Consider the following 17593-nt stretch of genomic DNA (forward strand, 5'->3'; position numbering starts at 1 on the left):
TCATCTACTTTAGGGCCAAAAGGTTGCATCCAGCTAGCTAGCTAGCTAAGCGACAGCAGTGGGCGGCACTGTCGGGGTACTGGGATGTCCCAGCACCTTTATCAACCACCTTCAATGTTCTTTGAGGATCTGAAAATAAAGACAACAGTATGGCAGTCGACTGGAGAGCAGTAAACGCACTTAACACAAGTGTGAGTTTTTAAGTTGCACTGAACTGCTTCTAAGGGCTCGTTCAGAAATCAACTATAGTTATTGAAAACATAAAAGGGGTATGGTACACATTTTAGCCAATCACATTACTTTTCAGATAAACAAATTTCATAAGTACATTCTCCTAGAATTGTTTAATATTCTTTTCTTCAAGGTTTGTGATTTAGAAATATAACAATACTTGGTATATTAAGAACAAAAAAACAAAATAATGTCCCAGACAGTGTATTGACAAATTCTGCTGTGGTTTCACATCATGAATGCTGATTGTTTTGGGAACATCGAAGTACAGGCCTTGAGTGTAGGCATTTCTCCTGATAACATGTTCCGAGGCTTTTGTGACCTTGTACAAGAATCTAAAGCATAATTTCTTAAGGAATAGAACACAAATAAGAATTGTTTACTTAAAGCAGAAGAAACAGATGAATTAATAAACCATATAGAAATGCTTTTAATCACACAAAATCATATAGGAATACCCTCATAAACCCCTCTTTTGATTAAAACATTCACATAAAAATCTACCTGAGACATCAAGACAATAGAGAGTATATAGTTGCTAGTGCCTACTTTCCTCACATGTTATCATAAGGACCACATGTGAGAAGAGCAGTACATAATTCGACACATACCAATCAGCCTCTATCATCATGTGCAGAAATGCAAAGTGTTCATTTTTAATAGTCAGTCTGTTATGCATAAAGTGTATTCCATCAACTCATATGGATCTGTTTGTTATCACACTGGTATTAGTACATAGCAGCGTCGTGTCTGCCTGTGGGACATCATTTTTAGACTGGTTTAAGGGCCCACATGTGGTATTTAACCTTCCCTGTATCCATTTAAATGTTAATACTCCTTCTTTCTCACTTTTTGCATCTTTTTGTTCTAATCGCTGCAAAAGCTCCCCAGGTCTCCAGGCATAATTAATAGATATCTGGATACCACACAACATGAAAAGGATATACGACTTCATTTTACTTCTTCAATGGACACTGTCAATTTTTTGCAATGTGATGCGCGTATCCAGGTGTCTCTTCCTTCCAGCTTCACAGCTGTGGGCGTGGTCAACAGTACTTGATAAGGACCATCATATCTGGGTTCCATAGTTTTTCATAAATGTCTTTTCAAATATACAAAGTCTCCAGGGTGTAAAATATGAGCTCCTGCAAGAGACTCTGGATCTGGAAGTGAAGAAAAAACCTGAACATGCATTTTAGTTAGAATCTGTGATAAAACACACATGTAATCAGTTACATTTCCATGATTATACTGTAATTACTGAGGAAAATAACATCCTGTCTTAGGTGGACTCCCAAACAAAATTTCAAATGGTGACAACTTATGAGGCCTAATTGGTGTAACTCTAACAGAAAATAATGCTAATGGTAGACATTCTAACCAGGTTTTCGCAGTTTTTTTCATTTTCATTGATTTATGAATTTTAAGCTTTAAAGTTCCATTTAGGCGTTCCACTTGCCCTGAGGATTGAGGCCTATAAGGGGTGTGGAATGCCTGTTGTATTCCCAGATCTTTCATGATATGTTGCATAATTTCGCCTGTAAAATGAGTATCCCTGTCTGACTCTATGACTTCTGGTACTCCATATCTACATATCACTTCTGAGATCAATTTCCTTGCTGTTGTTCTAGCTGTTGCTTTGGCTACTGGCCAAGCTTCTGGCCAAGCTTCTGGCCAGTGGCTAAATTTGTCTGTAACCACTAACACATACTCATATGTTCCACATTTTGGTAACTGGATATAGTCTATTTGTATTCTTTGAAATAAGTAGTATGCTTTTGGAGTGTGTCTTTCAGGTAACTTGACCTTTTGTTCTGGATTATGAAGTCCACATATCCAGCAAGCTGCGGTGTATCTTGTAGCTGCCATGTTAAATCCTGGTGCTATCCAATGCTTGTGTACTGTATTGGTCATAGGTTCTTTGGCTAGATGAGTGGGACCATGTATAAGTGACAACATAGCTGGGTATAGGGCTGTTGGTAAACATAATTTGCTTCCTACACACCACAATAGTTTGTCACTCTGGTATGCTCCCATTTTAATCCAAGTCTTATATTCTGCTTGTGTAGCTTGTTCCGAGAACTTGCGTAGAGTCTGGAAAGTATCCTGATGTTCTTTTTGTTCTTCTTGTGGGGATTGTTCTGTAGTATTTTCCAACTGGGCCAGACAGACAGGTAACTCCCTCAGGGCTGCCTCCTTTGTTGCTGCATCTGCAAAAGCATTACCTTTGACTTCTGGCATCTGTTCCTTTGTATGGGCTTGAATTTTGATTATGGCCACTTTAGTAGGTAACTGTAAAGCAGAAAACAAATGTCTAATAAGAGCTGCATATTTGATGGGTTTTCCATTGGAGCCCAAGAAGTTCCTACTATTCCAGATTGGTCCATAGTCATGAGAAACTCCCCATGCGTATCTTGAGTCTGTATAGATGTTCGCTGTTTGTCCTCCAGTCATAACACAGGCTGCTGTTAGGGCTTTTATTTCAGCTTCTTGTGCTGAGCAGTGAGATGGGTAGGGCTTCCTTAATTAGTATTTCATGGTGAGAGGTAACAGCATATCCTGTTCTTGGTGAACCATCTACATAGTATCTTGACCCATCCACAAACAAGGTAAGGTCAGCATTGGGCAGACAGTCTTCTGTGATGTTAAATAGCGTACTCATCTCAGTCTCCATAAGTTCCAGACAATTATGAGGAAAAAATTGTGTGTGTACATTTCTTCATCCTTAGACAAATATCCAGTATCTACATCTTCAGCCTCATCCTGTTGGGTTACTCTTTCAGGAGATATGCTTCGGTATGTGATACCATTGTCTGATGATTCATTCAAATTTTCTTGTGCTCTCCCCTCTTTTGAATCATCAATAGGGAGGTGAGTGACTGGATTGAGAACAGTATATCTCTTGATGGTCACATGTGAAGAGCTGAGTAGTGCCACTTTATATTTAGTCAATCTTGCTGCTGACAAGTGTTTTGTTCTGGCTTGATTGAGAATTTCTGTTACTGAATGAGGACTATATCTGAGACTTTATGATTCCCTGAACAATGGGATCAAGCTGGGCAGAGTAATATGCCACTGGTCTTTTCTTTGTTTCATGTTTCTGAGTGAGAACTCCTAAGGCATGTCCTTTCTTTTTATGGTAGAAGAGATTAAAACCCTTACTATAGTCTGGTAGTCCCAATTCTGGTACGCTTGTAATAGCATGTTTAAGTACCTGGACAGTCTATTGAGCTTCCTGTGGATTGATAGGTTCATTTTGTTGTTTCTTCTTAAGGGCATCATACAAAGGTTGCATAATTAGAGAGGGAGAACAGAGCCATTCTCTGCAATATCCTATGTCCCAAGAAAGCTCTTATCTGTTTTATAGTCTTTGGAAGAGGTGCTTTTTGTATGGCCTCAGTTCTGCTGGTTGTAAGATGTCTTGTAGCTTTGAGCAATACAGTGTCCCAAAATATAACTTTCTTTTGTACTGCTTGCAAATTGTCTCTGGGTACTCTGCAATTCTATAGAGCCAGAAAGGATAGTGAAGATAATGTTTCTTCTTTACACTGATCTTCAGTTTCTGTGGCCAGCAACAGGTCATCAACATATTGAATCAACTGTGTGGTTGTCCACTTAGGTCTCCATCCTTGCAATATTAAGCTCATGGCTTCTGAGAATTCTGATGGACTGGAGGCACCCCCTTGAGGCAATCTTGTCAAGCAATACTGATGTCTGTTATGTGTGAAGGCCAATATCTACAATATCTATTGACGTTCTTCAGTAATATGTATGGAGAAAAATGCATTTGCCAAATCAATGACAGTAAACCACTCAGATGTTGATGGTATCATATTGAGCATGGTGTGTGTGTTTGGAACAATAGGTGTGTTGATCACCAACCTTTTGTTGACTTCTCTGAGGTCATGAACCATCCTAAAATGTTCCTGTGTATCTCCGGGGGTGGCCCTCTTCTTAACTGGAAATAATTGGGTACTCCATGGGGATCTGCTTTCTTTTAATACTCCCGCATCTTTATATTGTTGAATCTGTAAGTCAATTGCAGCTGTCTGTCTTGTATTCAGTGGGTATTGTTTGTTGCTGATAGGTTGAGTACCTGGTTTAAGCCTCAGCACTACTGGGTTGACAGTCAATAGTCCCACATCATTCTTCCCTTTAGACCAGACCTGTGTTGGGACTTGCTGAAGCCATGCTAAATCAGGCTTTTCCCTTTGTTTTTCTGCTTCGAGGAAACATACTGCAGCCTCAATTTGTGTTTTAAGTCTTTGGTCTCCTCTGGCTGTCATGATTCCATTTGGTGTATACTTGATGTTAGCTTGCAATTTGAACAGGACATCTGCTCCCAACAGATTATATGGACAAGTGGGTGAAGTAAGAAACCTTATTGGGACTTCAATATGCTCATTTCCAATCTTTACAGTTGTTAAAGTACTTTCCTTTAAAGGGGTTGGGGATCCTGTTAAACCTGTGACTGTAAGGATTGAAGGGGTTAATAGGTTAGCAGGTGCTTCCTCTTCTGTTAAAACTGTTTGGCTTGCTCCAGTATCAATTAAACAATTGTACTCTTCTCCAGAAGGTAGGCTCAGAGTAACTATACGTTTGGTGGTATCAGTTTTTTCTGGAGTAGAGAGTGGGAGGCACACTGGATTGCCTGCTTCCTATTCAGTATCTTTCTCCTTGTCTCTGTATTCCTGCCAAGTCTTGTGTTTAGGGCAGTCCCTTTTCATGTGTCCTTTTTGCTTGCAGACAAAAACAAAGTCCCTGTGATCTCATGTGTTCAGAAGTAAGTTGTACTCTCTTGCTGTATTGTCTGTTATTTCTTTTTGGGATAGCCCCTAATGGATTGTTCAGCATTTCTTGCGCTACATACACTGTTACCATTGGAATAGCTTTCTGTTCTTTAGCTTTACTTTGTTTTCTTGTTTCTCTATCTTCAATACCTTCCAAAACTATTATAAGGGCTTGTACCATCATAGTTCCTGCTTCAGGCCTGGTCTGATATAATTGTTGCCTGTAGATTTCGGACAAACCATTCAGAAATTTTGTCTTGAACAGCCTCTGATGCTGTGGGCTATTACCTTCAAAACCTTCATCTTCATGTGCCTGTGCTTGTCTATCATAATATTGCCTGACAGTTTCTGTTCTTTCTTGCTTGATATCTGGTCCTGTTGGAACAGTATCCCTTTTCTGAATACACCATACTCTGATTCTTCTTAAATACTGAATTCCACTTGCTTCTGTCTTCTCTAATTCTGTATTTGGGACTGCTCCCACAACCCGTATACCTTCATGATTCTCATTGGGCAGGCCTTCTATTAGTGTACATGTTCCTGTTTCTACCAACGCTGTCATTAATTGTTTGTAATCAGTCCAACTGGGTGTCCAAATAGCATATACACACTGGATGTAGGCTGAAAAAGCAGTGGGGTTCTTTCTGGGGTTTGGAGCCTTATCTACTATACTGTCTGCACTGCTCCATGGCTTGTGTTGTTCTTGTATACATTCAAGAACCCCTGCTGCTCCTGTGACCCTTTGTACCTGCACTGGGTAAAATTTCAGCTGTTTCTGTACACAACTATTACATCTGCAGGGTAAACCTCCTTCCTGATCTTTTGTACATGGTCTGTGTCTTTCACTCACTCTTCCTCCTACTCCCACCCAGTCTGCAAACGTGAAAAAACCTGTTCATAGTTCCTGGGCTCAAAGAAACGGTTGGTGCATGATCCTGTATATTTACTGGGGAGTTCTGTCGTGGACCACATGGAGGAGTATCTGGTGGTACAAAATTTCCACAGAAGGGGCATTTCACCATTCCCCCTGGAATACACATAACATTCTGGTCATTTTCTACTAGGGTAGTTGGTTACTGTTATTTCCATGTCGGGGTAGTTGGTTACTGTTGGTATACTTGGTGTGGGCTGCACAACTGTCCATGTTGCTGGTCCTGTCTTTGACAATATAAGGGATGATACTGTATTTGGATGGCTAGATGTTGACTGCATAGATGTTGCATGATCATACTGTGGAGATGGTGCTGGCGGTGCTCTTACTGGATTTAATGGGTGCTCTAGTGTGGGATATATCCTTGTATAACCTGGGGCTTGGGGTAATGGTGGAGTTGCTGGTGGTGGGGCTGGCAAGTAATTCATAAAATCATCCTCTTCTTTATCCTGCTCTATTTTCTTATAACTTTTACATGCCTCCACCCGCATTTTAACTTGTTTTTCCTTTTTGTGTTTCTTTATCCATGCTTTATGTGTGCTTTGAAACAATTTCCATTCCTTCTCTAAGCATCCTGTAGGTGGCATTCCTGCCTTCTTGAATACTCTATGTATTCCTTTAGTGGCTTCCCTACCTTCCCTTTCCATCATAATCTCTAGGGGTGATCCCAGGAGAGGGGGATCCTTACTGTAATGTGCCCCCATTTCTGAGTTACTGGTCACAATTCTGACTACAGATTATGATACCTTTATGGAAGGGGAGACTCAACGGGTTGCCCTGTGATGCTTTGCCTTGCAAAATGTTTCTAAGCAGACCCCATAAGACGAGCTCAGGGAGGACAGAAACCTCCCATGGAGGAGAAGGGCAAAACCCTCACGATCATTCTGACTTTTTGGGTTTTAAGCAGGAGGTTTCAGAAAAGTTACCTCAGAAAAGAAAAGTTTATCCTTCTGCTCCACGGGAGGTTTCTGTCCTCCCTGAGCTCACCTTAGGACACCTGCATTATGGTTTGACAAGTGTACCACCCCAGTCAAACTCCCCACTAGGCCACTTATGGGATGAGGGCTACCCTTGTCCTATAAGTAGTGGATAAAACTGTGATATTCACAATGATGTATCACCTGCAAAGCGTCTAATGACTGTAAAACCCTCAAGTGTAGCAGAAGTCTTTGTTCACTGTTAGGAAAGGTTATAACATTAATAGTATTAAAAGGCAATGTCACCAATCCCTGGCAATAATATAACACTGCCCATGGACAACCAATATAAGGATCAAGATAAGTTGGATCAGGTAAATGTGTTCCTAAAGCTGCAGCCCGAGCCCTATGCCAAAGGAGGGAGCTATCACACTGATTGCGCCCCCCCATTGGCTGTGCCGGGCTGAGGGGCACACAGCGCCTCCCTCCCCAGTGCTGCAAATGTTTTTTTCTTCCGAAGGGGCGTGACCACGCCTTCTGTGATTAGGCCACGCCCCCAGATGCTGAGACCCACTGCAGCATGCAGATGATGGTCGTTCAGTGTGTATGAACGACAATCATCTGCAGATCTATCTGCAGATCATTCGATCTGCAGATATGTCTGTCAGGTGTGTACCCACATTTAGACAATATGAGCATTATTTCTAGGATCTGTCAATGAGGATGAATACACACCTGGTTTTGCCATTATGGGCAAACTACCTTGAAAAATCGGTATCTCTGAATTATCAGTTGTTATCAATAAACGTCCCAGACAACTTGTACACACCACAATAATATTACAATAAGTATAGTTATAAACACACTTCCCGAAAAATCACAATTGCCTCATATACTGTAATTTGATCTTATGTATTTAACACCCGTTATACAGATTATTCATCAATGGGTTCTTAATACCTTCTGGAAAATAGTATTACATATATGGACATATATATAATGTGATTTACAATAATCTGTAACTGCAATTATAATATACGTAGTTATTCCTGATGGCTTATATTACACAATGTGTTTTACACCTTGTATGCCTGTTCACCACCAGGACATAGATGATAACAATGCCTATGCACACGGGGCCTGATTCAGAGCCGGACGCAATTAGCGCTCGCTCGTCCAGAAAATAGGGGTGGCTATTCAAATGAACCGTTCGCTCTTTGCGGTCTGTTTACGCCTCTAGGTCTGAACGAGCGGACCAAACTTGCAGTCGTTTTTTTAAAAAATACGCCCCCTGGCCGCTCGCATCCTGCGTCATGTCCGCTATTTATTAGATTAATCGAGTACATCGACCAGGGTATGAACTGCTCGCTATTCTTGGGGTTGGTTTTTCCTACCACAATTTTGCGAGCAGTTCTGACTATAAAATAACCAAGTGACGTGGTCAATGACGCTGCTGTTTTAATTATGCACACCCATAAAACGCCCATTTTGACCTTTAAGCACGCCTGTGTTCGGATCTCCACTCCCCGTTTTCAAGCACCTTCCCCCTTTACCACCCACATACGCCTCTTTCTGTCACTCAAATTATCAGGCATTCGCTATTTTGCGAGCACATGAATTTCTACCGCACTGACTTCGATCCGTACGCAGGCGCAGTTGGGCAAACATCGCTCGGAATCTTGCTTTACAATTTATCCCAAAAGAATTTCCCTCTGCCAGTTTATAACAAAATAACACTTTTATGTCCTCAAAAACATTGTGTTCTTAGGATACCCAATTCATCACAGCAACTGGATACCTTAAATACCTCTTAAAGAGCTGAAAAGGGTAAGAAGGTGCAAATGCACACTGTGACTTACCCATCATAAGAAGTTTATTCAGCTTATTCCTGGGCACTTTGAGGTCTGTGCTGCCAGTTGTAGAAATTGTTGGGGTATCCCAGACGTAGCCCCCAGAAAATGTCGGGGTACAGGGGTGTCCCAGCACCTTTATCAACCACCTTCAATGTTCTTTGAGGATCTGAAAACAAAGACAACTGTATGGCAGTCGACTGGAGAGCAGTAAACGCACTTAACACAAGTTGCACTGAACTGCTTCTAAGGGCTCGTTCAGAAATCAACTATAGTTATTGAAAACATAAAAGGGGTATGGTACACATTTTAGCCAATCACATTACTTTTCAGTTAAACAAATTTCATAAGTACATTCTCCAAGAATTGTTTAATATTCTTTTCTTCAAGGTTTGTGATTTAGAAATATAACAATACTTGGTATATTAAGAACAAAAAAACAAAATAATGTCCCAGACAGTGTATTGACAAATTCTGCTGTGGTTTCACATCATGAATGCTGATTGTTTTGGGAACATCGAAGTACAGGCCTTGAGTGTAGGCATTTCTCCTGATAACATGTTCCGAGGCTTTTGTGATCTTGTGCAAGAATTTGAAGCATAATTTCTTAAGGAATAGAACCACAAATAAGAATTGTTTACTTAAAGCAGAAGAAACAGATGAATTAATAAACCATATAGAAATGCTTTTAATCACACAAATCATATAGGAATACCCTCATAGCACTAACATGTGGCAGTTCAGCTTCCAAGTTCCAACACAGATACAGTGTGTTATACACTGTGGGTTGGATACACCAATAGTGCACTTAGTGTGACAGCAATGTCAAAGTAAGTTTGCATAGCAGAGGTGCCAGCCAGGGGCTGGCTGGCAACTTTTAGCCTGGGGGGCAAATGCATGCAGGGGTAGCGTGTAGCCAGGGTGCCCGAAGAACGTGCGTGCTATGGTGCCCCCCCATTCAAGTGTTCCAGGGAGGATGCGGGTCCATTTGGGATTAATGTAAAGTAAAAATAAAGATTGGGAACAGCCCCGTCGTGGTGCCCATATGCAGTGCCCCCCTGTGCCCCAGGAGAGGATCCCCTTATGCAGGCCTCCTGTAGTGCCCCCAGTAGTGATCCCCCTATGCAGTGCCCCTTATATAGTGTCCCCAGTAGTGGTCCCCCCTGTACAGTGCCCCTTGTGCCCCCAGTAGTAAGCCCCTTATATAGTGCCTCCATTAGTGGTACCCCCTATGCAGTGCTCCTTATATAGTGCCCCCAGTAGCAGTCCACACCCCATGCAGTGCCCCCAATAGTGGTAACCCTTATGCAGTGCCCCTTAAATAGTGCCCCCAGTGGTAGTCCCCTCCCCCCTATGTAGTGCCCCTAGTAGTAGTCCCCTCCCCCCTATGCAGTCCCCTAGTAGTAGTAGTCCCCCCTTGTAATAGTAGTCTCCCCCTTGTAGTGCCCCCAGTAGTAGTCCTCCCAGTTGTAGTCCCCCCCTTGAAGTGCCCCCAGTTATAATCCCCAGTAGTGGTCCCCCCTTGTAGTGCCCCCCCCTGTAGTGCCCCCAGTAGTGATCTCCCCCTTGTAGTGCCCCCAGTAGTGATCTCCCCCTTGTAGTACCCCCAGTAGTGGTCTCCCTCTTATAGTGCCCCCAGTAGTAGTCCCTCCCTTTTGTAGTGCCCCCAGTCCAGTAGTGGTTCCCCCTTTGTAGTGCCACCAGTAGTAGTAGTCCCCCCCTTGTATTGCCCCCATTAGTAGTAGTCCCCCCCTTGCAGTGCCTCCAGTAGTGGTTGCCCCCTTGTGGTGCCCCCAGTAGTAGTCTCCCCCTTGTAGTGCCAGCCTCCCCCCCAGTAGACACACATAGTAAAAAACAAAACAAAAAATACTTACCAGAATCCCCGCTCCCGCCGTCGCCATCTGCTCCTCCGTCTGTCCTTCCCAGGCATTATGGGAGAGACGTCATATGATGTCATGATGCCTCTCCCATTGCCCACTGCAGTGGGCGCAGCAGCAGCTAATGAGAGTCTGACAGACTCTCATTGGCTGCTGCTTACAACAAACACACAGCTGCCGGAGCCGGCGGCTGTGTGTTTCTCACTTGTGTAGCGCTGACCGAACTCCGTCCGGTCAGCGCTACACACGTGGTGCAGTCTGTGTCACAGTGACACAGACTGCCCGCGGCCCGCATGACGCTGCGACCCGGGGGGCACATGGCACCCTGCCCCCAGGCCCAGCCCACCACTGGTGCCAGCGATGTCCTCAGTGTAGGAGTGCTGACAGTGTCAGCTGTGCGGTGATGCCCTCGGTGGAATGGGTATGAAATACCGCATGGCCGGCGGTTCGATTCCCGTCAGCGGCAGCCCGACAAGAGCAGAGTTTGAAGCAGCGGAAGCCCGACAGCTCTGGAAATCCCGATCGTGGATAGGTAAGTATTTACTAACCTAACCCCCCTAACCCTAACCCTCCTTAGGGGTGCCTAACCCTAACTTCCCCCCCAAGTGCCTAACCCTAATCCCCCCTCTAAGTGCCTAACCCTAACCACCCCCTTCCCCCCTGCCTAAACCTAAGTCCCCTGGGGGGTGCCTAACCCTAACCCTCCCTCCCCCTAGCCTACCCCTAACCCTCCCGGGGGGGTGCCTAACCCTAAGTCCCCCCTGGGAGCCCTAATCCTAACCCTCCCCCCCGCGGCTGTCTGCTCGCGGCGCCTGGCATCACTACGATTGGGATGCCGGGCGCCGGTCTCCCGGCGTCGGGGAAATTCACCCTTGCTGGGATATGACAGTCGGGAAGCTGGCTGCCGGTATTTAGGCAGTCGGCTTCCCGATTGCTTCCCCCCTCGGTGTGGGAGTAGCGGCAGTGTGGGGTCGCTGACGGCATCCTCAATCCGTGGGGTAATAGTGCGGGGGTGCTGACAGTGTCCTTAGTTCCGAGTGCCGGCAGTGTCGGCAGAGCGTGGGTGCCATCGGTTTCCACAGTGCAGGAGTGCTGACAGTGTCAGCTGTGCGGGGTTGCCTTAGGTTTGGGAGTAGCAGCAGTGCGGGTCACTGATGGCATCATCAATACGTGGGGCAGTAGTGTGGGGGTGCTGGCAGTGTCCTTAGTGTAGGGTGCCGGTGGTGTCGGCAAAGCAGGGGTGCCAGCAGTGTCATCTGTGCATGTGTGCTGATAGTGTCGGCAGTGCAGGGGTGCTGGTGGTGTCCCCAGTGTGGGGGTGCTGGCAGTGTCCTTAGTGCAGGGTGCCGGTGGTGTCGGCAAAGCAGGGGTGCCAGCAGTGTCATCTGTGCATGTGTACTGACAGTGTCGGCAGTGCAGGGGTGCTGGTGGTGTCCCCAGTGTGGGAGTGCTGGCAGTGTCGGCAGTGTGGGGTTGCTGATGGTGTTCTCAGTATGTGGGGCAGCAGTGCAGGGGTGCTGTCAGTGTCCTTGGTGCAGGGTGCTGGCGGTATCTGCAGAGCAGGGGGTGCCAGCGGTGTCCTCAGTGTGGGGGTCCTGATGGTGCTGGCAGTGCATGGGTGCCAGTGGTGTCCTCAATGCAGGATACCAGCAGTTTCGGCAGCGGGCTTGCTGCCAGTGGGGGTCAGCAGTAGGGGGTGCCGGCGGTGTCAGTAGCTGGGGGTGTCGGCTGTGTCAGGCAATGGGCGATGGGTGGGCAGCATCTTCCAGTTACTTCATCCTGTCCTGTGCCCATATTCAATGGGCTTAACGCTGATTGGCTGAGAGCCATGCCAGACGGCTCTCTCAGCCAATAAGCGGTAAGCCCGCTCAATGCAAAAGATTTTGCCTCGGAGAGGGATCCGGGGCAGGCAGGGAGATCCGAGCTATGGCTCGGATCACCCCGGATCCCCCAAATTCGGGTGTGTCTGGTTCTCTGAGAACCGGACCTGCTCATCCCTAATATGTAAATGTTCATTGGTTAATGTAAATGAAGGCTGTAGCCACCTAATGGCACCTATAGCCCGGTGCTCTTATATTGTTCTGCTGGTCTTTTTTCCCCCCATCAGCGGTCAATAGACTTTTCTAAAACAGCCCCAGCCATCAGGAGCCCTCAAGGCATGGGCTTTACTATTACAAGCAAGGGGGGACTTGTACTGGACAATGCAGCTGGACGGAGGGCAGTGCGTGAGTCCGGCGGGAGCACAGTCAGTTTGCGCTTAGGTCTGGGCAAGTCTATATAAGGCCTGGCAACCGACCATTGGGGGAGAGTGCGCTGGAGGCGGTACTAGTAAAGGAGACTAGTATTGTGTCTGCCGGCAGACCCTACATCAATTGTACCCCCCTCAAGGCAAGTACAATACCACAGGATAGGTTAGCCTTTGGATTTTGGGACATTGAAATTTGGCTTTGGAAGTTTTTCTGGGGTAAAGCTATACACCTAATAGGTGTCTCCCCCATTCTTCCACATAGGCAAGCCCTTGTGCCTTCTTCTCTGGGACATATAAATCGGACAGTGGAAACATTAAGGACAGAGGGCATGATTCAGACCCGGACGTAAGCATCCTGCTCGTACACTGTCAATGTTTTGTTACCGCGCATGCGTCTGGTCCGTTATGCGCATGTGTGGCCGTATCTTTGCGATCACTTTTCGATCGCTTGAACGGACTGCGAGCAGGAAGTGACTTCTGAAATTTGATTGACAGAATGTGCCGTTTGTGGGTGGTAACAATGGAAGGTGCTTGTAAATGGGGGTGGTGGTGGTGTGGAAGCAGGCATGGCTGACCGTCAAAACGGCATTTAATGGGTGTCCATAATTACAAAGCTGTGTCATTGTACATGTCATCTAGCTTGATTTTTGCCTGAAGTACTCGCACAACTTGCGGGCGCCTAGGGCTACCTTAAGCCTTGCGGGGGCTTCCAATGGCTCTCAATGTTACCGATGGTCTTATACACTTCCTGGAGATGACATGTTCTGCGAGAGTAGAGGGGGCGGTATTAAGCTATTTCTTGATCGCTTTGTTGCCGCTCGCAAAGACAAAAAGGACGTCCTTGAGCCTTGCATTGCGATCAGGGATTTTACATGGCCAGCCCCTTTTGCATGCAAGCAAGTGCTTCTAGCAAGCGAGTCTGAATCAGGCCCAGAGTTATACACCTACGGGTGTCCCCCCTATCCATCTATATAGACTCTTTGTGGACTATGGGCCTGATTCAGAGCCGCTCGCAAAAAGCGAGCTCTCGCTCTGAATCAGGGCGGCCGCTTTGTTTTAAATAACCCGGCCTCCTGACCGCTCGCTAAGCTGTGGGTGACCACCCACAGCTTTAGCGAGTGGCCAGGTGATGGTCACGATGGTCACGACCATCGGGCTTGCGACGAGACCCTTGTGGTAGGGTCTCATCTGCCGCAAGCCCCAGTGAGCCGGAAGCTCACTACTGACATCACTCGTGATGTCAGTAGGGCCGCTCACAAACGGCAGGCGTTCCTTCAGGAACGCCTCCATTTGTCCAGCCACCCCCCCACCCCGCCTACAAAACGGGGCGAGCTGTCGATCAACATCGACAGCCGCCCCATTTGTATCGAGCTCCGGAGGAGGAGAATATCTCTCTCGCTCCGGGGCTTGCACATGTGCATTGCACATGCCGCGCATGCGCAATGCCCCACCATCGACCCGCTTGAGAGCGCATAGCGCTATTGAGCGGGACTGAATCAGGCCCTATGTCTAACAACATACAATGATATTATGTTACATAGTGAGCACTGTTGATATTCCACTTACTATTAGTGCAGTAAGCAATACTGTACACGCTGCACAATACTACTAAAAGTTCCGTTACATGTTGTTTTGTATTATGTCAATTTTTGTTGTATACCGGTATTAGGTTTTAACCAATGGAAGCCTTTTACTGATGTCTATTTTAATATAAGTTGTAACAGTTGTAACACTGTGCACCATTTATAAATTAATAAATTATTTGATATATGTATATATCCCCATTTTCTCAGATTTATGTATATCATTGCGCTGGTCTGATCTAATCAAAGCGTGGTGTTCACTCCCTGTCACTAGTAAAGGAGACCCCTGCGCTAATTCTCTCCTACCTCAGGGGAGATCAGAGACTGTGACCGGCGCAGCGTTGGCTAGTTGGTGAAGTCCGGAGCTCTGACAGGATTGGACAGCAGCAGAGGAAGTGAAGTGGAATTTAATGCCGGTGTCCTCCCTGCGATTGGCGCTGACAGTGGGCTGAGAGAGGGAGTGTGCTCAGGCGGAGCTTCTCCAGAAAAAGACCCATCCTCTCCCTGATAAGTCGCGGAACCTTGAGAGCAGAGGCGCGGCTTCTACAGATCGGAAGTGAGCCAAAGGCAGTGACAGTGGTGGAGCAGTCAGTAGTCTGACCCGTCCTTAATGAAATCCCTGTCAGTCAAACACAGCTCCTGGTGCAGTTAGTGAATAACAGCCGGGAAGAAAATCCTACCAAACTCTAAACAGCACATTAACCATAGCGACGTTAGTAACACTTGGGCTAATTACATGATACAGTGAAAGTTTCCATACCGTTCAGGGAGAATACAGTGTGAACCTACAGTATAACTGCCTGGTCGCAGAAACCAGTTAATTGCTGAATGGAGTAGATAGAGACTATTAAAACCAGCATAAGAATAGTCCAGCCAGAAGGATATACTGTAGGCAGAATAAAAAAAAGAGAACCTGCATACATACATATTGTTGCAGACCCCTAAAAGTCAGGACAGAGTGATCTTATCGTTCAGACAAAGTAGGTTACTAACCTGATGGCTCGAGGTCGGTATACCTAACCCCTAACCCTCCCTCCCCGATGCCTAAACCTAACTCCCCCTTAGTGCCTAACCCTAACCCTCTCCCTAGTGTCTAACCCTAACCCCTAACCATCTCCCCAACTCCGCTACTTACCTTTGGGATTCCGGCACCTGTATTTCTATAAGTGTCGGGATTCCGGCATTGGCATTCCAACCGCCGGATTCCCCGCTGTCGGGATATTGAATGTATCCCACATCAAGGAATGCTTCCTGTGAATAGGAGACCCACATGTTTTGAGTAGTTTTTAAAGGGCTTGGTAACTCTAACCAATGTCTTCAATCTTGCTTCAGTGATTGGACTCCCTGTTCACCAAATTCTGACGCCAATTAGCTTTTTTTTAGAAATCATTAGCCTTGGGGTTCACATTTTGTTTCCAACCGACAGTTTGAATGTTAAATAGATGTATTAAACATGGACAAGTAAAGTACTCTAATTTGTGTGTTTGTGACTAAAGGAGCCCGTACACCAAGCAGCTACCGGAGCAATTCCGTGTTGTGCCGGTGCCTGGGTTGGGGCATCAGTCAAATTCAACATGTTGGACAATCCCGATTTGCTGATTCCGACCTAAAAAATTATCAGAATCGGCGAGTCAGGGATTTTTAAATTGCTGTATTTTACAGATTCCAAGTGCTAGACCCCTCCTGTGAGAGGACTCACTGTATGGAGATACATTACAAGAGTATCCTGTTGCAAGTCTAAAGAAACCTCTATAGGCAGAATACAAGACCCTTACCACGTGAGTAGGGTACGCATGATCTAATCCACTTTTCATGAAAGTGGCATACATGCAGAAAATCATTTAACAAATAGAAGGGATAAAGAAACCTTTTTGGGATTATCTTTACCTATTTTAACGTGAGTCAGGGTACGCTTTCACTACACCCGACCAACGAATAGTATTATAGATACCGTAAAGATAACCCACCAGTCCTTTAAAGACATTTTTTTTTTATTTTTTCTTTTCCATGTACTAAACGAACAATATTGGGAGACCTTGAGAACTCCACATATGAGGAGATACGTCAGGATTCTACATCTGCTATAAGGACTAAGTACCACATTATCTGTCCTATATTTTTACATTTGAATATCCAGCGCCATTCGGCTACACAAAAACATTTTGTATCATTTTGTTTATATTGGGATCTTGTGAGTTTCCCTCTTTTTGTGTCAGGCAGTAGGCAGCAGGTGTTGCGCACCACATCTTATAGTCGCTTTTTTGTGATTCAATTGGACTCCCTGTTCACCAAATTCTGACGCCAATTAGCTTTTTTTTTAGAAATCATTAGCCTTGGGGTTCACATTTTGTTTCCAACCGACAGTTTGAATGTTAAATAGATGTATTAAACATGGACAAGTAAAGTACTCTAATTTGTGTGTTTGTGACTAAAGGAGCCCGTACACCAAGTAGCTACCGGAGCAATTCCGTGTTGTGCCGGTGCCTGGGTTGGGGCATCAGTCAAATTCAACATGTTGGACAATCCCGATTTGCTGATTCCGACCTAAAAAATTATCAGAATCGGCGAGTCAGGGATTTTTAAATTGCTGTATTTTACAGATTCCCCAATGGAACGCCGATCATCAATGTCCGGCATCGGTAAAACTTGTGAATCAGCCCGTAGATGAAGATCAGATCACATTTTATGACCAATTTATGCAGATAATCAGGTAATTTCAAAGGACTCACATACTACTTCTTGCCACTGTATACACAATGGACCTGATTCAGATTTGGGAACTGTAACTGTGTACCTGGACAAACCATTTTGTTATGTAAGGGGTGCAAATACATAGATTTTTTTTTGTATGTGTGGTAAATACTGGCTGCTTTTGCATGTAGCCCACAAATGCTGGGCAGTTTTATTTTTACATTTAGATTTCAGTTTGGACACACCCCTCCCAAATCTAAATCTCTTTCATCTGCCACACCTGCAGTGCAACGTGGTTTTACCAAGATGCACAGTTACTGTACTTACGCTATTCCCAAATCTGAATCAGGCCATTGTACAGTATACCTGAGTAAGCTCAAATACAATGTTTAGAAATGTCTAATGCTGGGCATGCACTATACAATTATCTGTCAGATATCTGTCCAATCTGGCTGGTTGGAATGAACACCTGGTA

General features: G+C 45.3%; 1 pseudogene; it reads right to left on the reverse strand.

Annotated features, from left to right (window-relative positions):
* Positions 1-1942: 1942 nt before the first annotated feature.
* On the reverse strand, positions 1943-2905 carry LOC148481751 (uncharacterized; annotated as a pseudogene).
* Positions 2906-17593: the final 14688 nt, after the last annotated feature.

Source organism: Taudactylus pleione, unplaced genomic scaffold (assembly GCF_031769625.1).
Source record: "Taudactylus pleione unplaced genomic scaffold, aTauple2 ptg000567l, whole genome shotgun sequence".
NCBI lineage: Eukaryota > Metazoa > Chordata > Amphibia > Anura > Myobatrachidae > Taudactylus > Taudactylus pleione.